Genomic DNA, 24,776 nt, shown 5'->3' on the forward strand with positions numbered 1-24,776 from the left:
CTTTTAGATGAGTTTAAGCTTGTTTTTATGGAAGCTATTCGATCTTTGTGCTTGAAATTCCTATATATGTACACTATTACTAACTAACTCTATACTTCTTATTCAACTAATCCCTATTGCTTTAATGTAAAGGTGCATTCATATAATGATAATTATGGTTTATGGATGACTAGTGCCTTCTTTGTTGTTTGGGCTAGAGAGTCTTATATCTCTCTAGGACTTAATGTATGATTTGTGAGATAGTTTTTAAACCTACCCCCTTTGGTAAATCTGTCAGTAACTGTTTCTCATGAAATCTACTAAATGTTTATATTATAAACCACCTGAATGAATTTAACCCTAACCTTAAGGGACCATTCAAGGAAGAACTACAAGGAACAATTACAATCCACGAGTAAATCTTTTTAATCCAAATTTATAACATAGAAACATAAACTTCACTATAAGAATATAAATAACCTTATCTACCTTAGATAATATCACAAACAACTGCCTACAGAAAATGAGATAATCCACAATACATATGCAGAAGAAAATGACTCATTCTATTAAAGCTTCAAAATGGTACAATAGTATGCCCCAAGGCTATAGTATCTGTCCCATCTCTAATATTCTAATAATGTCTTTATTTTACAAAATATGCTCATATAAATAAATGAGCAACACCTATTCTATGAGAAGTCATGTCCCTTCATCATTAATAACCTAATTACAATTACTTAACAAAGTGAAAGATAAAGAGATTAAGCATGCCAAGATGATTATTGTGTTGGCATATGCACACTCCAATGAGACATTGTAGGTGATTGAAGGTTTTGTCATTGATGGAAACCTTACAATCCTATGGCGCTGACAAAGCATTACACCCACAAGGCATTATACTGGCAAGATAGTTCACCGGCATCAACGATCAGACTCTACACCGGCACTCAGGACACTGACACCAGCACAAAGAAAGGAAGTATACCAGCACAGAGGCCGATAGGATTTTGTTATATTATATTTTGTTTATTATTGTGAAAACTTTGTAAGCTGACTTGGCATGTTGTAAAATGACTCTTATATATAAGAGAGATCATTGTAGACATTTTGTAAGTTAAGAAAGTGATGTAAGTGAAAGGGAAAAATATTAAGGTAGACCTATTATGCGAAATATAGGTTAAAGGGTTTATGTAAGAAGCAGAGCAGCAACTAGTATTGAATCAGGCATTATAGATGCTATTGTAAAGTAGTACAAGATATTGGATTTGTATAAATCCACATTGTAAGTCAGTGAGACTTCCCATTGAGCAGTGAGCTCTAGGCAATTGGCCTTCCTGCATGTGCAGGCCCCTCTTGTAAGTAATATTCTCTTATTGGCCAGTAAGTGGATATTGTGGGTCACAAATCCCACCAAGGTTTTTCCCACACTGGGTTTCCTTGTTAAATCCTTGTGTCATGGTGTGCTTTTCATGTGGATGTTTTTAATTCTATTTATTGCATTATTTCTTGCATACTGGTACACTGTTATAATATGTTCTGCATGTTTTAAGATAAGAAAATCTACTCACCGGTTAGATACTGATTCACCCCCCCCTCTCAGTATCTATGGGAATCCTAACAATGGGTATTAGAGATTGGTCCTCTATTTTCAGAAGCCTAACAACTTGAGGAAGATCTTGACACCGATAAAGATGGAAAATAAGATGAAGCAACTTGAAGGAGCTCTCTCAGACTATGATACAGAAAAATTGAAAACTATAAAACTAGAAGATGATCTAAAGGTAGCTTAGGATATCATTCAAGCACTTCAAGAGAATCTTACTATTGCAAGAAATAAGAGAAGATAACTTTGTCAAAAAATGCAAACTGAAAATGATGAAAAGGAATCACTTAATGATCAGATAAGCAAGCTGAAATTGGAGAACATGACAATAAAGAATGAGATGCAGGATATGACTATGAGATTTTGTAAAGAAATTGAGGATAGGAAGAAGAATGAAGAAGAATTGACCAGAAGACTAAGTGATGCAGCAAATGAAAACACAAGACTTAGCTATGAAAATGATTTATTGAAGACATATTTGATGCACACTCAAAATGACTCAAATGAACTGATGACACGGAAAGAAGTCTTAGAAAGAGAACTAGAAACTACAAATCAACTTAAAGAAAAATTCAAGAAAAGCTCAGAGGAACTTGGCAACTTGCTGAAGAATCAAAAACCTAAAGGTGACACTTCTGGAATTGGCTTTGAAGTTGGTGAAAGCTCCGGTACTGCAAATACTTAGGATCACAGCAAACCGGTAAGACAACCTAATACTTATAAATTTAATGGAAAATGCTTTAACTGTAATAAGTATGGTCATAGAGCAAATGAATGTAGATCTAGAAATTATCAGAATATCAACACACCCACCGGTCAATGTTCTAAATGCAACAAAGTTGGTCACAACTCTGAAAATTGCAGAATGAATGTGAGATGTTATGTTTGAGGAAGATTTGGACATTTATCTAATCAATGCAGAACACAAACTGGAATAGGTTATGGGAAAGCTATTCAGAAGAATAATGTAACTTGTTATGCATGTAACAAGATTGGGCATATTGCAAAATTCTATAGAAGTAAAGGATCACCGGCAGACAACAAAAGTTCTAGCTTGAAGGGTAAAGAAAAAGTTGAAGAGGTTAAACAAGAATTCTCAAAACAATGGATTAGAAAAGCTGATCTAAATATTGGGAATACTCCTCCACTAGTAGAACCAGTCAATACTTCACTGGCAGGACAAAGTGATACTTCACCGGTAGGACAGAGCAATGCTCCACTGGCAGGAAGTTCTTCATTGAATTGAAGTAAGTTTCCTTAAGGGTTTGGCAATCTAATGACACATGTGCTATTATTCCCTCTGTTAGAGATGAGAAATTGGAAATTACTTTATTATGGGAAAACAATGTTAAGTAACTACTTAACCGACATACATTTAATGTGGTAGATGGCAAAAAGACACTATAAATTTGAGGTTTTGGCTCCATTTCATTTCACCGAGATTTCAAACCTATGAAGAGCACGAAGATTTCGAGCTAAGGCATTTTCTAGCAAGAGGCAAGAACACTTCAAGCAATCATCCATCCTAAAGGTAGTAAAAGGTATTTTATCATGGCATCCACCTCCACACTTGAATATATAGCAAACCCTACTGTTGTCAAAGTTATAAAAAGACCTAGGCCCATATTTCAATTAGTTCCCGAAGTAGCAAAGAAAGATGATACTTTAGGTGCTTTTTCTCAAATTCCTAAGGGAGTTGTTTATGTTGAAGATCCCATAATTTACATTCATTGCAACATTGAGGAACTAGGAGATGAAGAGATTAAAACCATGTTTAAATCTATCATATGTGATGAATCCGGTAATGTAAAAAATGAACATAAGATCATTGAAACCCTAGGATTTATAGAGATCCTTAACATTCCTGAATTCCCCAAGGATGTGATTAGGATAGTCTTAAGAAGGGTACATGGTGAATTTTTCTGGTTAGATACAATTCACAAAATCACCAAGGAAGATGTGAAAGTTGTCATAGGGTTATCGACCACAGGTAAAAGGCCAGACAAGACTAAAAAGGTCTCCAATGACCTAGTTATAAACGTAACTGGTGCAACATCCAGCAGAAGGTCCTTAAGAGTCAATGATGTAAAAGATACTAATGTAAGATTTATCAGCATGATATTAGGATATAAAGCTACTCATGCAAATAGACTCAATTCAGTTTCAAGTTTATACATTAAGAGTGCTTATGACATGGTCACAGATAATGCAAAGATTGATGTATGTGAGTGGTTGAAGGACGAATTAATTGACAACTTAGGCAAGATTAAGAAGGACAAGAAAGGAACTTTTAAATTTGGAAATCTGCTAGTATGTTTGATGCTACATATAACCAAACAGTTTCCCGGTATAGGCAACAAAGAACTTGGATATGATATGTCGGTAGGTAAACAACTAATAAAACTATTCAATAATATGGGAGAAGTTAGGGAAAACAATATCCATGATTTATTTCAAGCACTTAAGGCCAAAATGAAGAAAAGAATCAGATTATCACAAAAGATTGTTGACAAATATAAGGATGAAATATGCTTTGTAATCAAGAAGGATGAGATTTGGATGGAAGCAGTCATCCCTAGGACAGTTTGGGTAATAGAGATGGGCTACGAAATAGATGATCATATAATTGAAACTTATGCTAAAGCACTTCTGGAAGCCCCTAAAGAACCTAAGGAAGAAGTATTTGGTAGTGCATAAACTATTGAAAGCCAAATACAATCTAAGAAAAGAGTGAAAAAGGTTGAGGCAGTTGTAAGAAAAGGTTCTAGGCAAGCAAAGGAAATCAAGGATAAAGTAATGGAACAAACTGGTATAATAGAGGATGAGTTAGCAGCTCCACAACCTAAAACTCACCTATCACCGGTAGGCACATCTTCAGAGAATGACATGCCTGCAACTTTCAAAAGAGTTGTAAGGAAAAGAGATCCCTCACTGACAACCACACCCTCACCTAGGAGGACAAGACAAAAACAACAAGTAGTGAGATCTCTGGTAAGAAAGGCTACACCAAAGAAGAAGAAACTGACACCTAAGAAGAAGAAGAGGACAAACAAGGACTTGGCCCCTCTTGACATACTGTTGAATGAAATTACAGAGGAAGGGAAATTGAAGAATATAGAGAAACTATATGACACTCTGACAGCTGATGAAAAAGAACAAGTAAAAAATAGTGTTATATTGCATATGGATATGTATAAGAAATTTTTTATGGAAGTAGTAGATGAAGTACCAGATGAACTATTTAAGAGATTGGAAGAAAGGAGACAAGTAGTAGTAGAACTTGACAAGAAAATAAAGATAGAAAAGCTACTTGTTGTATACCCGGTGAATTCACCCAAAGAAATTGATGACTTAATTGTTGAAGTCAACCAGTCAGTATTTTCTACTGCACACCGGCACATTGCTTTAATGGTTGGAAGAGTTAATGAGGTGATTGAGGAGACAGAAAATGCATGGGACATTTTCCTAGTGGAAAAAGAAAAACAAGAAGAATACATGAGCCAAAAACCTATAAAGGTATATCAAAAAGAAAGAGACAAGGGTAAAGGTAAAGTTGGTGGACCACCCAGTATCAAGGTTAAAGACAACTTACCCCCACCTCCTTTGATTACTCTACCGGTAAAAACAACAGCTACAAAAGATCAACTGACAGTTGAAAGTATGGATGTAGAGGATGTCAATCCTAATCCTGAAGTCTTATATACAGTGGATGTTGATACTCAAAAGATCAACATTGTGGTAGACAAAGATACAACTGATAAGACTGAAATGGCTAGTGAGCCATCATTAGTTGAGCAAACTGATAACACACAGGAGAAACCGGCAGATGAAAAAGAGCAATAGGTAGAAACTCAGACTCAGACTGAGACAATGCAACAAACAGAGAAACAAACAGAGAAAAAGGCTCCTGAACAGGAACAACAACAGAAACAGGAGTAGGCTCATAAGGAAACAGTGCCACTGACAACTGGAGAAATAGAAAAACCATTGCTTAAGGAAATGCAAACACAAATAGACCTACCAGAGGTCAATACAAGCTTGGTTACTTCCACTGGCGGTACTCTGAATGTAGGTTCCTCATCATCAGGCTACAAATCAACTAATGTGACTAAAGTACTATTAGATTCAATTAAAAAGATAATAGATTGCAACTCACAAGCTTATAAGGCAATAGATGACACAATACCAATTTTGAAGGTAATTGCTCCTAACTGTAATATAGACAATAAAGATTCTTTAGGACAACTTGATACCTTCTGTAAATATATCACAAAAAACATTGAGAAATTAAAGGAAGAGACATTGAAGGACAAATTGGAAATTGAAAAGCAAAGATTCTTTGATGAGCAGATAAAGAAGTGTACCAGAGATTTTGACATACTTCTATCGGAACTGTGTAACTTATTGAAAGAGTACAAAACTCTGTACAAAGACACCTGTAAGACAAACTTTTTGACTATAGATATAGATAAGAAGATGAGCAAGGTACAAGGTGAAATCAATAAACTTGCAGATAATTTTGTTAACTCACCTGATACATTATCAGTTTTTGAACAAAAGAACAAATTTTGAGGAAGAATTACTTAAATTGGAAAGAGAAAAGGAGAGAATAGTGAATAAGGCAAAGCATCTGAGATTAAAACTGAGTCTAAGATTGGACTATCTAGCATTATTATAGAAGGAAATATCTGAGGCACTGATACAGGGACAAAAAACACCGGCAGAGCATTTGTAGCATCTCACCAATACAGTAAAAAGAACAGAGACAACAATAAGAGATAGTAAAAAGTTTATGGAGAGTATAAAATTGATTTTGGCGGATCTATTTCAAATTGTAACTACCCAGTTACAAGGTTGAAACTACAAACTCTACTGATATCTTGACAACCTTTGTCATTGATGCCAAAGGGGGAGTAGTGGGATGAGAAAATTCAACATCACAGGAATCATATGCTCAGGGGGAGCACACACATTTTTGGTAACATTTTTTGGACTTCACATTTTTGGATACACTTTTGAAATTTCTCATGAGTGTTGCCATCAATGCCAAAGGGGGAGATTGTTGGCATATGCACACTCCAATGAGACATTGTAGTTGATTGAAGGTTTTGTCATTGATGGCAACCTTACAATCCTATGGCACCGACAAAGCATTACATTGGCAAGGCATTACACCAGCAAGATAGTTCACCAACATCAACGATCAGACTCTACATCGGCACTCAGGACACCGGCACCGGCACAAAGAAAGGAAGTATACCGGCACAGAGGCCGACATGATTTTGTTATATTATATTTTGTTTATTATTGTAAAAAATTTGTAAGTTGACTTGGCATGTTGTAAAATGGTTCTTATATATAAGAGAGATCATTGTAGACATTTTGTAAGTTAAGAAAGTGATGTAAGCGAAAGGGAAAAATATTAAGGCAGACCTATTATGCGAAATATAGGTTAAAGGGTTTATGTAAGAAGTAGAGCAGCAACTAGTACTGAATCAGGCATTATAGATTCTATTTTAAAGCAATACAAGATATTGGATTTGTATAAATCCACATTGTAAGTCAGTGAGACTTCCCATTAAGCAGTGAGCTCTAGGCAATTGGCCTTCCTGCATGTGCAGGCCCCTCTTGTAAGTAATATTCTCTTATTGGCCACTAAGTGGATATTGTGGGTCACAAATCCCACCAAGGTTTTTCCCACACCGAGTTTCCTCATTAAATCCTTGTGTCATGGTGTGCTTTTCATGTGGATGTTTTTAATTCTGTTTATTGCATTATTTCTTGTATACCGGTACACTGCTATAATATGTTCTACATGTTTTAAGATAAGAAAATCTACTCACTGGTTAGATACTGATTCACCCCCCCACTCTTAGTATCTGTGGGAATCCTAACATATTGATCTTCATGGCAACGGGTAATCACTTGTCTAGCAGTGCTTTGAATTTTTTACCGACGTGTATCCAACCTTACACTTGTGCTGTACTTCAATGAAATCATATGTCTGGATGGCTTTATGTTATGTCTCCCCGAAACACTATATTCCATCGACATCATTATTTATTTCGATGAAATTGACACTATTGCCGACACTTCTCTTGGTCTCATCGATATCTTTATTTCATCGAAGCTTTGCTATGAGTGTTTATGTCGGTATAATGTTTTATTAATTCAACAAAATCTTCCTTTTCGATGAAAATGCTTTTATCGCTAAGTCCCTCCGTTGTTTTATCGATGTTAGAATTCTATCAAAATAGTTCTTCATTATCTAGCCTTTGTACTAGCATCGATGAAATTTCCCCTTTCGGTAAAAGAAAAATATTCTCCTTCGACTCTTTATGTTCGGTCGATAACAAGTCGTCGATGGAAATCTCTCGTATTTCATCAATCCTTTAATGTTTGATGAGAAAGCTATCTTCAGTCAACATCTTTTGTGCCTCTTTGATATGTTCCTTTCCTTGAAATAGCTTCATCGATAACATATTTGTTGGTTCCTTTGATATTACTCTTTCGGCCAAACTTCTTCCCTCGGCAAGTTGTTCACATGTCTCATCGATACTGTAGTTTCATCGAAACTTCTTTATTTTATCGATGGGACCACTTTTGATTTCCTTGATGTACTTTATGTCAATGGAACTAATGTTTTCAGTGAATCCTTTTGGAGGTCCATCATGGCCAAGGTTTATTCGATAACTCAATTTATCGATAGGATAATGGTAAGCTTCTTCGATAGAGTCATTTCAGTCAGATTGGGATTTTTGGTGAAGGATGGACACATATTACCAACAACTTTAGTTTAGGCGATGTCTTAGGGGTTTTTTGGTATCGATGGAATTTCTAGGGTTTCTATTAAAATTATCAAGGGCATATTTGATTTCCTTTTTTTCTCAAGAATACTTTTGTAGCTTCAATTGAAACCACAAAATTCTATTTATTTAAATTCAATTCTCAACAGTGGCTCTAATTGGGGATGGAGGTATACTATGGATGCCTTCAAGAATCTAGAATCTTTGGTGAATAGGGACCTACTAATGGTGGTTGGAGATATATGCAATGGAAAATAAACCCTAACCTATTGTACATGGAATAATATTTTAAGAGAAAAATCTCTTCAGGAACTGTCCATGTACTGGCAATTCCTGATTGTCTCCTATTGTACTTTGTATGTAATAAGAATCCTCCTCTGCTTTCTCTATAATCACATATGGCCCAAGCCAAAGGGCCTCAAACTTTCCATGCCTACCTTTGTCCTAGTTTCTGGCATCCCACATCAGGACCCAATCACCTATCTCAAACTTCCTATCTATTGCCTTTTTGTCATATAATCTCTTCATTTGATTCTATAATTTAATATTTTGTTTTTGGGCCTCTATCCTAATTTCATCCAACTCTATTAATTGCACAAGCCTTTCTTGCATAGGATCAATGATATCAATCTCTTCCTATACTATTAATTTGTGAACAAGTAAGAGGTTATCCAGAGGAAGTCTAGCTTTCTTGTCATAAACTAACTCAAATGGAGATCTTCTTGTAGACTTCTTCACTGTTATCCTATCTTGGGGATGATAGGGATATGAATGAGATATCTTGATGCCATAGTCTCCATAAAAGGTGTTGAGTTATTCATATCTAAAACACATACCATTGTCTGTGATGATTCTTGTAGGGACACCAAATCTGACAATGATATTTTCCATCAAGAATTTGATCACTACTTTACTAGTAGCCTGTTTGGTAGGGATTGCTTCCACCCATTTAGTTAGATAGTCAGTGGCTACCAATATCCACCTGTGACCTCCACTAGATCTATTTGATATCTCCCTAATGAAATCTAACCCCCATTGTTGAAAAGGTTCTTCAACCTGCATAGGTCTTAATGGGAGTACCCCCTGATACTTCATTTTTCCTGAGAACTTCTGGCACACTTCACACTTCCTAATGTATTTATAGGAATCATAGAAAATATGTGGCCAATAATATCCAGCCCTTAGTATTTTATGAGCTATTGTCTTAGTAGAAAAATGACCACCACATACCCCACCATGCATTTCCTGCAAGATTCCTTTTGCTTGGTGTTCATCCAAGCAAAGCAATAAGATCCCATCTCTGTTTTTCCAAAACAAGTCACCATTAATGATCACATACTTTAATGATTTTAACTTCAAGGTCCTCTTTTGATTATCAATCATATTCTCTGGACACTTCATATGTTTAAGATAATACACAACATCTATGTACCATATTGTGTGCTTGATATTGAAAATGGCTTCCTCGAGCCCCACTTCATTTACTTGAAATCATTCAGAATCTGTTCCTGCCATGAGTTTAGCCAATCCCTGACCCTTAATGACTTGTGAAATCTTGAGCTCAATCTTAAACTACTAGACTTGATTGATCCATTTGCACCTTTTTCCTGTTACTTTTGTTTGTCTGAAAATATCTTTGACTGCTGCATTAGGAACATAAGTTGTGATCTCTGCCCCTACCAGGTATGGTCTGAAGTGTTTTACCACTCTTACTAGAGCATAGGCCTATTTCTCATTTATATCATATTTTATCTTAGATGGGCTCAATGATTTTCTAAAGTACGTAATGGGTTGCTCAAAACCATCTTGGTTCTTCTGTAGTAATACTGATGCTACTGCATGACAAGAGGCAAAAGAGAAGATCATAAATGGTTCACTAAAATTTGGTGATATTAGTACTGGTGCTTTAGATATTAACCTTTTGATTACTACAAAGGAATCCAATGCTTCTGCATCCCAATCTATCTTGGCTCCCTTCTTCAACATCTGCACTATAGGATTTACAATGTCTGCAAAGTTTAGGATAAATCTCTTGACAAAGTTGATTTGTCGCAGGAATGACTGAATGGCTTTAACGGTTTTTGGAATGGGGACTTCATTGATTGCAGCCACTCTTTCAGGATCAATTTTTACTCCCTCCTTTGATACTATGTGTCCTAGGAGCTTTCCTTCCTCAACTCCAAAATGAGATTTCTTTGGATTAAGAGAGATCCCAAATTCTAAATCCTTTTTGAATTTTTTTTCAAGGTGATTGCAGTGGTCTTCAGCCCTTTTTGAATAAGCAGTTAGATCATCTTGATATACCACCATTATCACATCTATTAGCTCTACAAATGCTAGATCCATTTCTCTTTGGAAAGTTTCTCCAACATTAGTTAAGCTGAATTGCATCCTTGCATACACATACATACCCCATGGTGTTGTAAAGGTTGTCTTGTATTGCTCAGCCTCCCTGAATTTTACTTGGTTTTAACCTGAGAATCCATCCATCATAGATAATATTTCACATCCAGTTACCTTTTGCAACATGATATCCATATTTAGTAATGGGTAGTTATCTTTCAAAGATGATATATTCAAGCTCTTGAAGTCTACATAGAGTCTTATATCTCCATTCTTTTTTCTGATAGGCACTAGGTTTGAAACCCAAGTGGAATACCTACAAGGTTTGATTATCCCTGCATCTTTCATTTTTATTATTTCTTATTTCATCTTAGGCAGCAAGGTTGGATTTATAAGTCTCTGTTTTTGTCTAAATGGCTTGGCATCAAGTTTAAGGGGTATTTCATGCTGGAAAATATCTTCTCTATAGGCTTTGAGGTCATCATATGACCATGCAAAAATGTGCCTATACTTTCTAAGCAATATTATCAGTTGTTGCTTCATTTTAGGAGTTAATTTATTTCCAACAAACGCATGCCTTGGTGACTCCTCGTTTCCCAAGTTAACCTATTCAACATCACTTTCTCTAGTAGCAGTCACTTTAGTTTCTATTATGTCTTGTGCATTGAAAGTCCTTTCCAATGCAACCAAACCTCTTGGTAGTTTGTTTGATTTTAGCTATATGATCTCTTGTCCAAACAAGGTTTCATTCCCATCAGTCTTTTCCACAAAGTCATTAAAGTTAATAGCCTGTGCCTGATAATGATCCACACACTGCAAGAAGTTTAGCAAGTCAACATCATCTTGAAAAATCTACCAGTTGTACAAATTATCAGGGATTGAAGGTCTGACTTCTATCTCCACTTCTGATATCTCATTCAATTTCATATCATTTTCCTTTAGTGCAATATTCACCAGAAAGTTAGCCATTATGTTTTTTGACCTATCAACCTAATTTATTTGAAAGACATCAAACAATTTGATGGTGTCCCACATTGCATTCCTATATTGCTTCAATCTGATATGTTTAGAGGCATATTTTTCCTTAATTTGGGACACTATCAGTTATGAGTCCCCAAGTACACTAAGGATTTTAATTCCATGCGTAACTACTAAGTTCAGTCCTGTGATTAGAGCCTCATACTCAGCAATATTGTTGGTACATTCAAATAGTAACTTGAAAGAATACTTAAATGTTTCTCCACTTGGTGAAATGAATAGAATCCCAGCCCCACTTCCCTCTTTACTGCATGAGCCATAAAAGTACATGCGCCACACTTGATCATTAGTTTCTTTGATGCAAGACTGAATTGGAGACAAATCCTTAGTCTTTGGCTTTGTCAATTTTACTTTAAAATTATCCATGTCTAACTGAATAAAACATATCGGCTTAGGTGTTTCCACATCCTCAATGATATATGAGGAACAAGGCTCTCTTTCAATTCTCACTTCATGTCTGTTTACTGGTATGGTTTCATATGACAAGTCTAACTGGACATGTCCCCTATCAAGTTTAACCACTGTCTAGATAATAACATCCCATAATTAGGAGGGACATCTACCACCATGATATCTGTTTTGTAGAATGCTTCAGGGCATTCTGCTAGTTTAAACTCTAAATCTTTCATAGCACCCACAATTGGAACAGATCTGTTATCCATAGCGTAACACTTACTGAATGTCGTATCCACCCCCATTCCAAGCTCTTTCATAACTCCCACAGGCATAACATTTGTTGTTGCTCCTGAATCAATCATGTAGCTTTTAATCATCTTATTATTGATCATTAGAGTCAAGTAAAAGGGATCTACTTGGGAAGTATTTTTTGTTATTGTCGATCCTAAATAAATGGCTGGAGCTAGATCATGTTCACCATTATTGTCTTGACCACCCTGCTTGTGTTCTTTCACTTTATTTCCTGAGACATCTGTGATCATCCTTAGAGTCTTCTCTCTATATTTTGGGAACTTCATCATCTCAAGCAATGGCACAGAGACCTTCATTTGTGTCAAAGCATTGGCAATGTCAAACGATGTGGCATCGGGTATTGGGGAAGTAGTTGTCATATTCTTCCTCTCTCCCTTCTGTAATTTTGTTAGCTGAACCTCTTTCTCTTTGGTTTTGCCTGGGTCCTTATCTTGGATATTACTCATTCTATTTATTGGTTTAGATATTTTATTGACTTCTTTCATAAACATTTTGGAGGGCTTTCCCTGCTCAGGGTTTATGGTTTTGTTTCTGAGAGCATAGGTTCTTTTGGCTTGTTCCATTGCAGTCGTCGTGATTCTTTCCCTTTTTTCTTCAGTGGGGGCCCTGAGTTTGATTTCTTCTTCCTCATTTGAGAATATTTGTTGCATACAACATTGTTGATTGATCCATCTAGAACTTACATCACCATTCCCCTCTTCCTCAAATGAGTTGTATTCTTCGAATGATAGAAAATTTATGGTGTGGTCATATGTCTACTCTTCACATTATTCTTCTTCTTCTTGCAGCTTCTTTGCCACTATACATTAGTAAGGAGAATGTGGCATGTCATAGGCAAAGCACCACAAGTTATCATCTGACACTTGATTAATAGTTCTTTTTAGAGGATCTGTTGTTTGCATATTATCCTTTTGACTCTTCTCCACTGGTTTCCCATCCTTCCAGGTAGTGTTGTAAGGCATATCGTGTAGTCTGGGTCTATCATGACGAGAGAACTATTGTTTTTCTATTTTATTTACCTTCACAGATAAATATTTTAGAACATTTAATACCGTGTCCAATTTATCTTCATCTTTAGTTTGTTTGGGAGCTTTTGGGTTGAACAACCTAGTATCTTCTCTCTTCCCAATTCTCCTAGTAGCTTTTCTATTGTTTTCTATAGTTATTGCAGCTTTCATAGCTCCTTGAAGAGTTGTAGGGTTTTTTGTTCTGAGTTCATAATTTGTCTTGCTGTCAAAGGCATTTATGTAGTACAAGATGCTTACCTCTGGGACTGGTTTTATCCTATTAGGAATTTTGTTTATAACTCTGTTAAATCTTCTATTGAAATCGACTACTGTCTCATTATGTTCTTTTTTGATACTTATGATTTCATGTAGTGCAAACTCAGGGCTATTCTAATCCCCATACTATTTGAGAAAAAGTCTCCTAAACTCTGCAAGGCTACTTATTGAAGCATCAGGTAATGTTTTGAACCAATCTCGTGCATCTTCTATTAAAGACTACATGAATAACTTCATTTTAACATATTCATATGGGAGGCAAAAATCTTCCATGACTATATCGAAAGCTTTGATGTGCTTCTCCTATGATAGCATTACTCTTAGTGAATTTTTGTACTGCAGTTTTGATTTCATTTGGGATGGGATGAGGATACACCATCATTCCTAAAATTCAAATTGTCTGATACGCTCTCATCAATCCATAGCCTCCTTGGAAGAAATTCCCATGGTTCTGACTCATGTTATTATAATGGGGAAATTGGTTTCGGAGTTGGAATTAACTTTGATATGCAAAGTTGTTATAATGATTGTACTAATGTTCAGGAGGTACATGGGTGTATGCATAGTTACCATTCCCATGATCATATAAGGGGTTTCTAGTTCTTTTATAGGTATTTATTTTTTACATTGGTTTCATCTTTATGATTTCTTCCCTTGTCCGACCCTTGGGTTGCATGTTCACACCTTTCTTTATATTTATTTAGGTCATGATCAATATCATTTTCATTGATATTGATACTCAGCCTAGCATATAACTGTAATACCCTAAAAATGGTCATCTAAACCATGGGCCCCTAATCTCGACAACATCACCAAGGTCCTAACCAAAGGCAATTAAATCAACCTTGAGCACATTATTAATTCTTCAATCATCAAATATCACATGGCAAATCAATTACTCAATATTAATTAAATATTCATTTAATTAATTGAATCATTTCCAAGAATATCATTTTGATCAATAATCCTATTTTAATTTATTAAATATCCTTGCATATTTAATTAATTAATAAAATTGCCATTTAATCATGCAAAAAGAATTAATTTATTACAAAAGAAGAATTAATTACAAAACAAGAGTTGAATTGAAATTAAACAAAAAAGAATTGAATTGAGAGAGAAATCAAACTTGAGATATTATTTCTTTTTCTAAATTTAGAACTTGAAATCAGAAAAGCAATTTAATTGAATTATTGAATTATTCTCTAAAATTAGAACTCAAAGCTTTTCAGAAAAAGAAGTTCAGTTGCATTAAAAAGACTCTTTTCCTAAATAAATAAAAGAATTATCTACTTTTATCACAAATGCATGGAATTAATTTATTATTATTTCCAATGCAACTTGGACTTCTAATTTGAATGCATTTCAATTAAACTATAATTGAAATCTATCTCGAGGTTAACTAAACCTGATTTCTCAATTATTTTCAATTAATTATTGTTTATAGTGAAAATTGATAACAACAATGATGAAAGACTAAATGAATTCAACCACAAAATCCTAGCCTAACAACAACAAAGATCCACCATAACATATGAAGATTACCTAAGACAATGCAAATCAAATGAAATCACAAAGATTATACCATCACATGTCCAATAGGGTTTGAATCTCCATTTTTCCTATCTCCATTGATCTTGCTTGATATATTTGCTCTCAGATTTTATGTGTGCACAAGAGCTCAACAAAGAATGGAATGTGGTTGCAAGTAGGATCACATATGAAAAGTGTAGTATAGTCGAGTGTGTCAATTGATTAGCCAGGTAGGGTTGATAATGAAGGAAGCATCTCCTTATATAGAAGACACTATATGAAATGGAGGGATAAGATTGAGAGGTGTAAAAGGAGGTCGGCTATGATTAGAGGGTAGGTAAAGAAAATAATAAAATAATGAAAGGGTAGGTAGTGTAGGAATTAAGAGATGAATGACATGTGTCATGGGTAGAAAAGACTAATGAATTAATTAAATAAATAAAGATTCATTTAATTAATAAAAGAAGTGGGATCAATTAAATAAATAAGATATTTATTTAATTTAGGAAAAGGGATAATTTAAATAAATAAATGTATTTATTTAAATGAGAAATAAGGCTAGAAGAGGGTAAATGAATTAATTAAATAAATAAAGATTTATTTAATTAATAGAAGAATTAGGCTAAAGTAATTAAATAAATAAAATATTTATTTAATTAGACATGACAATTTTAGGTGTCTACATTTTGCCCCTCTTTGAGACAATGCGGTTTGTCGCGTTGTTTCAAAGAAGATAATATGAACTGATACAAAGTTGCCCCAAGATGGGAATGATATGCCCCCTCGAGAGAGTGGATGAAAATGTCTGAAAAGATCGCAAACAATCTCTCGATAAGAAAGAATGGCTAGAAAGGATTGACCAGATAAAGTGACAGAGTCACGGGATAAAGAAGACTGACTCAGGAAATGAGGGCTAGGGCTAGGGCTAGGGCAGTCTATAAATAGACCACGAGGGGAAAACATCCTCATTGTCATCCACACATCCACAAGATCAGAGTGCAGAGCGAGATAGAGCAACAACAATCAGCAGTGATGGCATTGGTTCACAGATTCGATCGCATTCACCGATATCAGAGGCCAGCGAACGCAGGAGAGCCGGTGAGTACCACAAAACCTCCTTGTACTTTGTTGCAATAAATGTTGTCATAAATGCATGCTAGGTAGTGCAATAAATGTGCTTTAAGGATAATGTCAAAAATATCCAAACGTGTAGGCGTGTCTGCGTTGGTGTCAGGCGCATCTATGTTGGCTAGGCGCGTTTGTGTTTGTGCTAGGCACGTCTGTGCCGGAAAAGGAATCTATGTAGGATGCGATCGTGTCTGTGTTGTGTAGGTGCGTTTGTGCTAGGCAGGCACATTTGTGTCTTTTAGGTGCATCTATGCAGAGCATAGGTACGTCTGTGTGTTTCAGGTGCATTTGTGCAGAACAGGCACATTTATGCAGTCTCTAAGCATGTTTGTGTCAAAAAAATGTGCATTTGTGTCTTCTAGATCAAATCGACAGTTCTGTGATGAACATACGTTGTCGATTGGATAAGCTGCTGAGAGGATACACTCAAGAAGGTCCTCTAGGGAAGACTAGGATAGAAAATAGGGCTAGGATTAACAATTATGTGATAGAACATACGTTGCCAATTAGGAAACTACTCAAGAGGATTCACTCAAGCAGAGGCCCTAGGATAGGATAAATCAAGGCACTTTGTGATGAACAATGAGTACCAAGACATAGTACTTTGTGATGAATAGGGAGTACCAATAGGAGTAGCACTTTTTGATGAACAGGGAGTGCAAATGTGAGCAGCACTTTGTGATGAACAGGGAGTGCAAAACACGTAGTACTTTGTGATGAACAGGGAGTACCACTAGGATAGAAGCAACACTTTGTGATGAACAGTGAGTGTCACTAGGATAGAGGCAACACTTTGTGATGAACAGTGAGTGTCACTAGGATAGAGTATCATAAGCACTTAGATAAAAAGTAGCATTTTGTGATGAACAGTGAATGCCACTATGACTGACATGATTGATTTGCTTGACTACAGGAGTATTTGTCTATGCTGGAGTCACGAGAGAGATTCCTGTCAACTCAAAGGTTGTGACCAGAGTTGACATTTGAGGACAGAGCTGCCATTGAGGGCATGGGTCTAAGATACATTATGTATGTGCCTGAGTTTCAGGCAAACATGGGTTTGTTGACTGCATTAGCTAAGAGGTGGCACTTTGAGACGTGCATGTTCCATTTGCTGATAGGTGAGATGACAGTCACCTTGGAGGATGTGTACAAGATATTACGGGTACTAATCGATGGGGAGTTGATTCCTTACGATCGAGATGGAGACAAGGATGCCCTGAGATGAGTGTTCCGGGACCCAGGACTAGAGATGAGGGCAGGACATGTGGCTTGGGACACCATGACAACTACAGGATTAGAGCTGCTAGCAGTGCTAGGGGGAGTGATTAGTGGGTTCCTGTGTCTAGATAGGGTGACATGAGGTTTGGATTTGGGTTGGGGGAGTACCTTGGAGATGCTGGTTACATAGCACACCAGATATGCCTGGGGACCATGTATGCTGGCACACTTGTATTACAAGCTGCATCAGTTTGTTTATCATGGATCCATAGGATTGGGCTGTGGGGTTACATTGTTGTAGGTATGGGCCTATGAGCATTTGCCAGTGACATGACCTATACACTTCAGGAGTAGGGGGCATGGACGCAGCTTTGTGCATTTGTATGACATGATTACATCGCAGCCACAGATTGGCAGGTTGGAGCATTGGCATCGGGTCCTAGATGAGATCGACACTATTATATGGAGGCCATACCTTGGGTGGGAGGAGGATGTAGTGGATCTCCTGTACACCTTCCAGAGTAGATATCTGATTGGGCAGATGCCCTATGTTTTGGAGAGATAGCTGATTGATAGAGTATGTAGGTAGTTTGGCTGGATTCAGTGGATGCCCCAAGGTTCCAGGATGTATGCTCAGACAGTCCGGGATCAGGTACATTTTGGACCACTATTGTCATATGATTAGGCCGTGACACAGCTAGCAGAGATGGTGTCGATGCCATGGGATATGTGGTCAGATATTGAGGATGCAGGCATGGATGTCGAGTACATGGCGTATTGGGTTGAGCATCCCTTTCCACGACTGACAGACCCAGGGGAGCTGGTAGAGGGAGATGGTGGTGGGGATGAGGATGATGTTGGAGATGGTGGGGGGAGAGGCCGACGAAGGAGGTGGGGTGCCATTGGAGAGAGGAGGGTGATTCCACGAAGAGAGGGTGGGGAGGAGAGACAGGCTCGGGTGGTGAGGGGTCGGGGTGGATTGCCACTATAGGTGCCAACAACATAGGGTCCTAGATAGGTGCAGGGACAAGGACAGAGGTAGGTATAGGTACAGGCACATGCACCAGTACAGGGGGAGCCACAGGCAGAGGCACAGGGGGCTGAGGAGGAGGAGGATGAGCTGGTTGAGCTGAGGGAGATCTACCAGGGACATGCAGATGAGATCCAGGACCTGGAGAGGGAGACCGCTAGGCTCAAGAGGTGACTAAGGGAGACAGAGCATGAGCGGGATCAGGCTATCCAACGCTATACTGAGGTTGAGATAGCACTGAGGGCTAGGAGGCAGGCAGCAAAGGATACAGGGGCTCGATATGCCTATGTTCTATGGGTAGGGGAGGAGATAGGTTACTGGTGTGACCTATACTACGGGGCAGTGCCACTAGAGCAGCGGGCGAGGAGCTTCCGCAGACCATCGCGGACAACAAAGACTACGGGAGGGAGCCAGAGGTGAAAGGCATCCAGTGGTGGGGTTATGGGTCCTCCACCACCACCAGATAGAGGGGATAGGAGGGATGATCCTAGGGTGGGTCCTTCTAGGGCTTAGATTCCATTGAGGCCAGGTGGCTCCGAGGGAGGGAGTTCATCATAGCCATAGAGAGCTCCCTATGTATCAGTATTGTACCATTTTTGTATGATGATGTAGACACCTGCGGGTGATTGTAGCCATATGATTTTGACATCATTGTATCATGACACTTTATATATATATATATATGAGATGATTCATCTTTGTGGTAGCTATACGCATGTGTACCTATGTGATGAGATGTTTCATGATGTATGTTTCTATGTGATGGATTATGATATGGATGCAAATATGTACATAATGAAATGCAATATTTTTGTTCTTTTATGTTTTGTATATTATGCAAATGTGAATGTGAATGTATGAAATGCAAATGAATATGATAATGCAAATGATTATTTACATGATTAGAATGTAAAATGTGCTAATATGTGTTGTGTACAGGATGTGATGCAATTGTGATATCTATATGTATGTATGGAATGCTTATATGTGGTAATGCAGGTGAAACTACATGAGATGCAAATGTTTTTGGTGTGTCATTATACTCAGTCATGTGATAGCAGGCTACACGGACTCAAGAAGGATGATGGAGATCAATCAAGAAATGGGGATGGAAGACAGAAGATATGAAAGTGAAAGATCTTCTTGTGCATTATCATCATTGAGCTTTATTATGGCAAGTAGGTTATGACAATCGAGACATATGTTCGACCCAGAAAGTCATGGTACCTATTTGCATGGAGATAAGACATTCACAAGCAAGGAATGTCCCAGTTCATACTAGACTCTCAGTGTCCTCATATCCTTGGACAAGTCATATCATTACTAAAAGACAATCCATAGACAACAAATAAAATAGGTGATGATAACCCATCCTCGCCTTTCTAGTCAAAGACATCTTGGAGATAAAATCTCTAGTCAGAGACATCCCGGAAAAGCTAAAAGACATGTCACCAAAAGATAAAATCAAAAGAAAACCAAGACTTGACACCAACATTCACTGTAGTCCTCAAGTTTAGTGTCTCTTTTCACTTGTATAAGTCTATATTTGATTGTGGTCACAATGTTTACTTTCACAAAAAGGATAGATAGCACTGAACCATAATGTTGTCTGAGTCTGTTGAAAGATTTGATTTGTTGAAGCCCATTGTTGCTGCTGTGTCTCATCTGAAACTGATTGAATCCATGAAACTGATACTTTATTGCAGAGAAGACGGAACTTTATTGCGGATTGGCGTTGCAAGTGTTGTTTTATTGCAGATTGTGCACGAATAGACTGAAGGAAGCTGGAAGAAACTGTACTCCTCATAATGTGTGATGTTCTTAGTTCCACACCCATTACTAGACATAGGATTTGCCTTAGCCATAGATAGGATTTGATTTATTATGAATGGAAAGGGTTGAAAAGGGAGGTTTATTATGAATGGTGAACCAATCTTGGGTAGATCAATTAACAAGCCATGATAGGAATGTGTAAATTTTATTGTGGATGAATAGGTTGTGAGTGTGTGCAAAGTGAAAGGATGAAGATGAATCCTGAAGGAGGGAGGAGCAATGTCCCTACGCATGGCGCTGGTGACCCAGTTTTCACCATGGTACTTGCCCAGGGCACCACCAAAGTGGTTTTCACCATTAGATGAAATGTTTTTCTTTACTTTTTTTAATTTTTTTTTTGTCACAAGGCGCCTGTTTGCCAGGTTTTCACCAAGTAACGATTTTTATGTGTTTATGATTTTTTTTGTATTTTTTATATTTTTTGATTTTTTTGTATTTTTTTTTTGAATTAGGATACTCTGAAGAGCTATGTGTAAAACCTACAAAGGTGCATGCTGTTGATAGGATCCTCCAAAGGTTCACCTTCTGTAGTTGAGAGCTGATATGCCCCAGATCCATATGTTGTTGTAATGATGTAAGGACCAAGCCAATTTGGTTCGAACTTGCCCTTCTTCTCTCTGTCTTGCTGATTTTTGGGGTTTTCTTTGAGACCAAATCACCTACCTCAAATGTGCGAGGCTTGAATTTGTGATTGTAGCTGTGAGTCATTCATTGTTGATAAGCCTTGAGATGATTAAAAGCAGTTTGTCTTCGTTCATCCAATAGTTCAAGTTCTTGTAAGCGAGAGACCCTATAGTCTTCATCACTGATAATGTTTTACAAAGAGACTCGTAAAGAGGGTAGCTTGACCTCAATAGGCAAGATGGCTTCAGTGTCGTAGATAAGTGAATAGGGTGTCGCTCCTGTAGGTGTGCGGACACTTGTGCGGTAGGCCCAAAGTGTAGGATTAAGTTGGATATGCCAATTACAGCCAGCATCATCGACTGTCTTTTTTAAGATTTTAAGGATTGTTTTATTAGACGCCTCAGCTTGACCGTTACCTTGGGGGTAATATGGTGTGGAGAAATGATGGGAAATATGGAAGCGGTCACAGGAACATATTGATTTTTGAAGGGATGCCCATTATCGGTGATAATGGAAACAGGAATACCGTATCGACAAATGATATAGTTGAGAATGAATATAGCAATTTGTTTTCCAGTGACTTGTGTAAGAGGCACGACTTCAATCTATTTTGTGAAATACTCTATGGCAGTGATAATGAATTTATGACCGTTGGAGGATGGAGGGTGAATCTTGCCTATGAGATCGAGTCCCCATTGACAAAAGGGCCAAGGAGTCGCAATTGGTTGAAGTTCTTGTGTTGGCGCATGGATGAGGTCTCCATGAAGTTGACATTGCTTACATTTCTTGACAAACTGATATGAGTCTTTTTCCATATTGGGCCAATAATATCCAGTCCTGATGAGTTTCTTGGCTAAGGTAGGACCACTAGAATGTGGACCACATATCCCTTCATGTACTTCACATAACGCAATCTGAGCTTTGTTGCTTTCTAAACATCTAAGAAGAGTGCCATCTAGTACTCGACGGTATAGGACATTGGCTAAAATGACATATCAAGAAGATTGGCGAATGAAAGTGCGACGTTGGTTATTGGATAGATCAGGAGGTAGGGTATTATCACGAAGGTATGTGAAAATGGAACCATATAACTGGGACTCAGGACTGATGACACATATTATCTCCATAGGAGTGATTTCATATGAAGGAACCAAAAGGTCATCCACCAAGAACTCATAGCGGGTCTCATTCAGAGGTAGATCGATCAATGAAGCAATTGTAGTCATGGCATCTGTGGCTTGATTCTGCTCTCTTGGTATCTGCTCAAAGTCTATCTTTGTGAAATGCTGTTTCAAGTCATCCACCATTCTTTTGTAAGGCATTAATTTCTCATCCTTTGTTTGGTAATCATCAGTTGCTTGATGGATTACAAGTTGAGAGTCCCCAAAAACACAAAGTTCCTGGATCTTCCACTGAATTGCAATCCATAATCCAGTTGTTAATGCCTCATATTCCGCTATGTTATTAGTGCAAGGAAATGATAATCGATGTGATTTTGGTATAGAATCCCCTTGAGGAGTTATAAAGAGGATGCCAGCTCCTGCCCCATGTTGTGTGTATGAGCCGTCAAAGTATAATTGCTAGGTTTTGCATGTGACACTCTTAAAATGGATTCATCTGGAAATTCTGAAATTAGAGGAACACCATCTATCATGGGAGCATCTACTAATTGATCTATGATGGCTTGTCCTTTTATTGCTTTTCTATCCACATACTCGATGTCGAATTCACTCAGGATCATTACCCATTTAGCTAGTCGCCCAGTAATCATTTCTTTATTGAGAAGGTATTTCAATGGATTGATCCTTGCAACCAACTTAGTCTTATGAGTTAGCATGTAATGTCATAATTTCTATGAAGCAAAGACCACAACGAGACATGCACGCTCAATTGGTGTGTAGTTTAGCTCATATCCTACCAATGTGCGACTGATATAGTACACTGCCTTCTCTTTGCCTTCAACAACTTGTTGTGCTAAGAGTGCCCCCAGTGCTATTGAAGTAGCTGATATGTATAGTAATAGAGGTTGATCTGGAACTAGTGGCATCAAAACTGGCAGATTTAGAAGATAATCTTTGAGTATCTGGAAAGCTTGTTGACAGTTATCATCCCATTTGAATTTTATGTTTTTATGTAGCAAGTGTTGAAAAGGATTACACTTATCTGCAAGTTGTGCTATGAATCTTCGTATGGACTGGAGTCTCCCTTGTAAAGATCAAAGTTGACTAATATTTCTTGGTGGTTGCATCTCTAGGATGGCCTTGACTTTTGCTGGATCAGCTTTGATTCCTCTTTTTGATACAATGAATCCTAGGAGCTTCCCGGAGGTTACTCCAAAGACACATTTCTTGGGGTTTAATCTTACTTTGTATTTTTCCGACCAATCAAAGATGACTGAAAGTATGTCCAAATGTGTATCTCTATCTATTGATTTTCCCAAGAGGTCATCCACATAATCTTCCACAGTAACGTGCATGAGATCATGAAAGATAGTAGTCATGGCTCTTTGATATGTAGCACCTGCATTTTTTAGCCTGAAAGGCATGACATTCCAGTAGAAGGTTCCCCAAGGACAAGTGAATGTTGTTTTGTGTTGATCCTCGGACATGATCTTTATTTGATTATAACCAGAGAATCCATCCATCAATGACAACATTTCTTGACCTGCTATGAGATCTACAATCAAATCTATGTTTGGTAATGGGAAGTCATCCTTAGGACAAGCTTTGTTGATGTCTCTGAAATTTATACATATTCTGATGCTGCAATTTGGTTTACTGACAGGTACTTAGTTGGAGATCCATTCAGGACAATCAATTGGGCGTATGAATCCAACATCCAATAATTTTTCAAGTTCTGCTTTGACCAATAATGCGACTTGTGGATGCATCTTTCTTAATTTTTGTTTCACTGGTTTTGCCCCCAGTTTAACTGTCAAATGATGCATTACCAAATCTGGATCCAATCCAGGAATATCAGTGTATGACCATGCAAAGTTGATTTATCGTTCTGTGAAGAAACTTATGAATTTTGACCTTTCTGACTCTGTCAAAGATTGGGCCAGGAATATGTTGTGTGGAACCTCTTCCGTACCAATATTTGTTTTGATAGTCTCCTCTATCAACATAGATGACTTTTCCTCATATGATGCTCGGAGAATGTCGAGCCTTCCATCTTTGGGTGCCTCAGAGAGGTTTTTGCCCTCAGATATGTCCTTTCCTTTTACTTTTTTGGGGTCAGACAGCACCACAATGTGGCTTTCGCCATAAGACCCTTGGTTTGTTTTCATTTTTATATTTTTGTGACTAGAAGGCCCGACAACCTCATTGAAATATGCCACGCTATTGAGTTCTATAGTGTATCCTGCTTTATGGTCCCCAGGGGGAAGATCATCTCGTATGCCAAGATAGTCAATAAAAGCTTCATCATTTTGGAATGTGTCAAACTGTGCAGGTCCTTCATGGTCCCAGTCAATAAGTTGGTGGTGAACAAGGGGAATGCCTTTGATGTCCTCAAAGTTAGCGAGGTTAAGAGTGAGGATGCAGTTATATTCAGGTATGTCAAGGTAGTTATCAAGGTCATCATTGGCACTCTCCTCATTAGTCTCGACCGTGAACGAATCCAAATTATCATCACTAGTAGCA

This window comes from Cryptomeria japonica, chromosome 4 (genome assembly GCF_030272615.1).
Source record: "Cryptomeria japonica chromosome 4, Sugi_1.0, whole genome shotgun sequence".
Taxonomy (NCBI): domain Eukaryota; kingdom Viridiplantae; phylum Streptophyta; class Pinopsida; order Cupressales; family Cupressaceae; genus Cryptomeria; species Cryptomeria japonica.